We start from the raw sequence: 6,654 nt of genomic DNA on the forward strand, positions 1-6,654 counted from the left end.
TAACTAGAAAGGCAGAGTAAAATGAAACAGGTTATAATTAGAATAAAACTGCTACAGTATTACGTCAGCTAGAATACAATAATCTCAAATGATTAAATTGGTTTCAATTATTAAGAATCAGTTTAATGTACCCACTGTTCTGATTTTTTACATTTCTCTTTTTTGTGTGCATTAGATGTCACCTCATACAATTTATGCATTTTATTCATCTTGGTAAAACAGGCATTACAAAAGTTTAATTAAGTAGTAAAAGACTTCATATTATTCTCTTGAATTCTAAATTAGTTGCAGAAAGTAGTGATAGTGCATAGTACATACCATTCATATTCATTTCAATTAGAGGCTTTTATTGTTATATCATATTTCTCTAATCCAGTAAATATATCGATGTGTAAGTAGATATACAGATAGATATAGTACAACTAGCCCTCTTGGTATGTTTCTAACTTACATGAACAATTCAGTTTTGCCCTATAATATTTGGATTTTATTTTCCATTTATTCATGTTACTGTTTTGAGTACAGGATATAGAGTATGAAATTTCAGAATAATATTTTCATTGAAATCTGCATAGTGCTTATATCATTTTTCAGTTTGTAGATCTATTGTCCCCAATATTTTATCTAAAAACCAGTAAGGGCAAAGCTAGTTTTCAGAAATAAAAGGAAAACATTTTTTCTCTGATTTCTGACAAATTGGGTCATGCCACACTGATGTGCATGAGCAAGTATGTTCAGTTTAGGTCTGTCATTAGTTTTTGGAAATTTAACTTTTAGAGTTTTGGAAGGCACTGAGATACTATGGCGATGGATGCAGTATAAACACCTAGATAGAAGGGTACATGGATAGATTTTGTCTTAGAAGCATTATTTTTATGTCACATCAAATTTCTTCCTTCCACCCCTTCAGCTTGGAAACACTGTTAAAAAAACGGAAACCCATGTTAGTCCAACAAAACTTAGACATTGTACTGTTAACTGGGATGTGATTACTCAAGCACTGGGACTTGCTGCAATCAATTTTAACATTATAGTGGCTGGAAGACCTGGTTAAATAAAAATAACTCTTGTGCTTGTTTAAACTATGCAAAGGAGGAGATACTGTGGAAGAGCTCTAATAAATTGATTGATGATTGATTTTGATTTATAAATTTTTTTTTCTCCCAAAAGGTGCCTATTTAAAACTGAGGGCACCCATCACAAATTGCAGAATCAGAATAAATAACCCCATAACAGACAACAGAAATCATGCCCCCCCCGCCAAAAAAAAACTTCCTTACCTCTTCACAGATATTTCTCCTCATCAGATCCTTTTATCTCTGCAAAAGCCTGAATAAGTAGGCAATGATGTGTGTAGACTGGAGAAAGAAAAGCAGCCAGTGATAGGGGGACATTGTGATGACTGTGACAGCAGTGGCAAAAAAAAGACCCCCTTGGCCCCGGGCGCAGCTCCACCACTGGTAGCCAGGGTAGATCTGTACTGTAGATGGGATTCACTTGCACTTAGGTGTAGCAAGAGAGGAAGCTGTAGTGTAGACAGGGCACAGGCAGTTTTACGAATGTATAAAATGCCTGTGCTTGCTTGAGCCCTTGCTGCGCTGGTGATGAGTTGCAGGTGATATTTTTGCCAGTGTAGACAAGGCCTGTGTGTGAATCCATCACTGTTAAGTCTGGATGCAGCTAAAACATTTGCATCTGTATGGATCCCCTTGAAGTCAATATGCTTCAGTGTGGCCACAAGGGTTCACCACCTTGCAGGTGTGACTGTATGATTGGGCCCCAGAGGTTTTTTTGTGACAGGCTTCCCACTGTTCCTCACATGGGCACCACTCTGTTAGTAGTGGTAATAGTGGGCATGTTAGCTCTAGAGCAAGTGTAAATGACATGATGTTAAAAGTGCCAGTGGCAATTGGAGCTGGCTTTATACTTGTGCTCCCAATATTTCTACCACCAGAGGAGATGCAACAGTAGGAAAATGTTATGTATGCAAACTCTTAGTGGATCTGAGAGGCCACCACCGGTGGAACAGTCTGTGGAAAAAAGGAGATCTGCAAGTAGGCTGACATTTTCAATTTAGCGAGCCTACAAAAAAGAGACTACCAGCAATATGGGTTTCCCAAAGAGCTGACCAGGAAACTGAATTTCACTTCTGTGAAAAATTTCAATGTTCTGGAAAAAATTGTCCTGAATTGGGATGAAAAGCCAAAACCTTGACATTTTTTTGAAGAAGTGAAATTCCACAATATTTTGCTACTGAAAGTAAATATGGTCCATGAGTGCCAAAGTAGCCTGCAAGCCCTGGCTCTGCAGCAGCCTGCCAGGCAAGCTACCAAGAGCCTGGAAGTCCTGGGGGCCTCCGCTGGGCTGCAGAGGAGCTGGCAGCCTGGGAGCCCCAGCTCCCCACCTGGCAGGCTGCTGACTAGCTGGGGAGGCTGGTAGCCCAGGCTCCCCAGAAGTCTGCCGTAGGCTGCTGAGGAGCTGGGGAGGTAGGCAAGAAGGTGAGTTGACAGGTTCTGTCAGAAGTTGTGTTGAAATGAACACATTCCTGAAGAACATTTTGATTTCAATGGATTGATATTTTCCAACAGAAAAATGTTCCGTTGAAAAATTTCCAACCAGCTCTCATTTCTACAATAGATATACCTTTTCTAAGCATCCCTTACATTTGTTAGAACCACTTTCTACATTTTCTAAATGGAACTAGACTTCTTTATTGTAAGGTAATTTTAATTAATATTGTGCAGTTGTAATAATGTAATTATTATTAATTACATTTTACTAATGTAATTAAAATTCTTTGCTTGCAACAGGCAATCAGTGGATCACAATTAGTTCAATATCTACAAAAATAAAAATTAATATGGCAGATTATGGGTAACAGTACAAATAACCCACTCCTGTATGTCTCATAAATGTTAAATATGGATAATTTGCACAAATAGTTACTTTGTCCTAGGAAACAGACTCTTAGAGAAATTGCTTTGCAGATCTTTGTGATTTACTTGCTGGTAAATTGGTTTTCAGGCATTTCCTGCTATATTTATATTAAAAAGGTTGGATCAAACTGATCTATGATGACATGTATAAAAATTTGCAAAGTGCATCATTAACTTTTCAAGAGAAAATCAGTAAGAAATATTGTACCAATGAGAGCAAACTTAGCAATAACATAAATATAACCCCCACTTTGTGTTTAAAATAGTGTTTAAGGAATTTTGTTGTTAATGTGAGGCAGTATAATTTTGTAGTGGGAGAGTGGGTGTCAGAATGACTGGGTTCCTTTTTCCATTTCTTGCACTGGTATATAAAACTTTGGCAAATTATTGAATTTCTTAGTATCTCTGTTTCCCCATTTGTAAAGTGAGAATAACAATATTAAGAATAAAATCTATTTTAGGGCCTGATCCAAAGCCCACTGAAGTCAATGGAATGACGCCTTTTAACTTCAGTGGGCTTTGGATTGGCTCTTAGGATAAGTCTACCCTGCAAAGGAAACCCATGGCAACAAGTCTCAGAGCCTGGGTCAATTGACTCAGGCTTGCTGGGCTCAAGCAGTGGGGCTAAAAATAGCAATGTAAGCATTCCTGGTCAAGCTGGAGCCTGAGCTCTGAGAGCCTCCCCCATCACTGGGTTTCAGAGCCCAAGCTCGAGCCCCAGTGGGAAATCTACACTGCTATTTTTAGCCCTGCAGCCCAAGCCCCATGAGCCTGAGTCAGTTGACCTGGGCTCTGAGACTCGGTACTGTGGGTTGTTCTTTTCAGCCTAGACATACCCTTAGAGGCTTACAGGTTAATAAAACACTTTGAGATCCTTGGAAGGAAAGTGCTATATAAAGTGGGTCAAAATATGGTTTAGTATTCAAATAACCTGACCTTCCCGAAATCACTTGGTGTTGGACCCAGTATTTTGTTAGCAGCATTCTGCCCCATTGCTATAGCATTCCATCCCACTGCCATAGCAGCATTCCTCCATAGCTGGAGGGAGGGAGTAGCAGATTCATTCCCCGGTGTCTAGGGACCCAGGTTCAGTGAGGCTGAACAAGGGCTGCCAGTACTGCAGGTGAGAAGTCAAAATGAGGCTCTCTGAGAACAGTCCCTCCTCCTGCTGTCTCTGATTGGTTTGATGGGGAGGGATGGGAAAAGAAGTATGGAAGGAGATGTCACACTGTCTGGAGTGGCTTACAAATGTGAGTGTCTACCTCAGGGCAGACTGTCAGAAAAACAGGACAGATACCCCAAGCTGGTGGTGTGTTCTATAATTAGATTTCATCAAGCCAGTAACAAATGGGAACTCTTGGATCACTATACCAGTCTTACCATAGAGTCACAGACAGTCTCCTTAGACTCTCCACTCTATCTTGCCACACAGACAAACTGGACTTTGTGATAAAAAGTCACCCAAACCAAAAATCCCACCACATCAGGTTGCTCCCAGTCCCAAGATATCAGTCACTTACCCCAGATCAATTGATTCTCTAGATCTTACACCAAAGACAATGCTGGTAGCCAATTCTATAGTAAACTAACTAAAGGTTTATTAGCTAAGAAAAGGATGTGAGAATTATTGAGCCTCCTATACTGATCCACTGCTCCTACTCATACCTTCACACCGTAGGTAACTGACAAGATTTGTAAAAATGACACAGTTTACTTTTTCAGAAATGTGGTTATCTTCGTATTTTATAGTTATACTTGTTTCCTTTCTATAAACTTCCTAGACCTGGTCTACACCTAAAACTGTGCTTGACTAGCTACGTCACTCAGGGCTGTGAAAAATTTTGCACCTTGTATACTGTATTAGGTCGATCTAACCCCTGTTGTAGACGCAGCTAGTTGATGGAAGGACATACCCCTATAGTGGAGTTACGAAGTTCAGCAACCGTATTACTCAATGGGTTAAGTAGTGGACTGTGGCTGTTAAGGAAGGCTCCCAGATGGGTTACAATCTGGGTTCTCTATAGATGAAATTAAAGTACCTGAGGGGCATGACATGGGGGGAACTCCTGGTTTCTCTATTTGACTTAGATCTGTGGTGAGGACATCATTGTGCATCTGCAGGGAGTGATCTGGTGTAGAACACCAAGGTTGCCTCCTTCTAAACATATGCTGTACTGAATTGGATTCCCCAAAATAACATCAGCCTAGTCAGCCTCATTCCTCTGGTATGTGTGTGGAGGTGGTGTGCTTAAAGTTCTAGAATGGTCATGGCACCATAAGTGTACATGGACTTTATGAACATGTAAGAAAACAATCCTCCTCCTTGAAAAGCTTTGTTTTCCACAAGAAAATGCCTGTCACTTGTCCTCAACAGACAGCTACAATAGCAATAAGGGGGTGGCACTATAGCTTGTCCCTCTATCACAAGTTTGGTTGATGTAGCTACATTATTGACTGTGGCTATTAGTTTCCTTTTGTAATTCCCATTTTTCAATTTCTTATGAGATTGACAGAGCTTTGTCACAGACAACTTGCCTATCTCACAGAGATTCACAAAAAGAAAATGTGTGAAAACCTGAAATGAGAAGATTGTGTTGATAGCTTGTTGTAATGCAGGGAAATACAATATATGCTGAATGTGACTAGACAGAACTTTAGAAACAATAATTCCATTACTTCTTTTCTTTGTGCTAAGGGCATATTTGACTTTGCTGTCAGTGCCACTTGTAGTAGTGAAATGAAAAGGAAATGTGTGCTCAATTTGCTAAACTTTGACTACTACATTAAAATATAGGCAAATGTATATATGAATATTGTTAATATATTTTTCTAGAGATTGGCCAAACCGGGGTTCAGGCACCTATGGACAACGGGGTTGCTCAAAATTCAAACTCGCTTTCAAATTTTGCAATTTTTTTTAATGGACTAAACCAAAATCATGGGTCTGAACACCCACAAACATTGGAGTGTTTAAAATCCAAATATGAATCCAAATTGTACAGTGTGACTCACCTCCCTCTCTCTCTTTTTATCTCTTCTTTACCCTCCTCTGTTCTTTTCCTTGATTTGTGTGCTGTAATACTATTCCAGTTAACTCTAGTTTTTACACTAGATAGAGAGACAATGCTGAACAAATAGAGGGCAAATTTTCTTTAAGTATTTTTCAATGAGAAAGTCAGGTAAGATTTTACCATGTGTGATGGGGTATACAAACCCCACACGGGGCTGGAAGAGGTTAAAGGATAATACTGGGCCCAGCTAGCCCTACCCCTCCAGTCCTTCAGAACTTGCTTCACCTGGAGACTGGATTGAAAAGGGAGCAACCCAGCTCAGAAGGGAGGATGAAGACAGACCTACCTGGAAGGCTCCTGACAAAGGAGCCAGAGAAGTCTCCCTAAGGGAATAGGACTATATGCTCAACCAAGTTGGGGCTGATAGTTTGTTTTCTTTTTCTTTTTCCCTTTCCCTTATCTGGGACCAGAAGCTGAGGGAGGAAAGCAGTGGTAGAAAGTGAACCAGGGAGGGTGTGATATACCAGGGAACAATCCAGACTACTGAGTAGCATTGACACCCCTGCCCTGCAACCTTGGGTGCCTTACAATGCCTTCCTGAGGTAGCTCCCACCTGAGCCGCTCACAAACAGCCAAACAGCATGCAAGCCACACCCTGCGTGTCTGTGTAACTTAGGGTTGCCAACTTTCTAACTGCACAAACCCAA

This window comes from Terrapene carolina, unplaced genomic scaffold (genome assembly GCF_002925995.2).
Source record: "Terrapene carolina triunguis isolate 2854851 unplaced genomic scaffold, T_m_triunguis-2.0 Scaffold68, whole genome shotgun sequence".
Lineage (NCBI taxonomy): Eukaryota > Metazoa > Chordata > Testudines > Emydidae > Terrapene > Terrapene triunguis.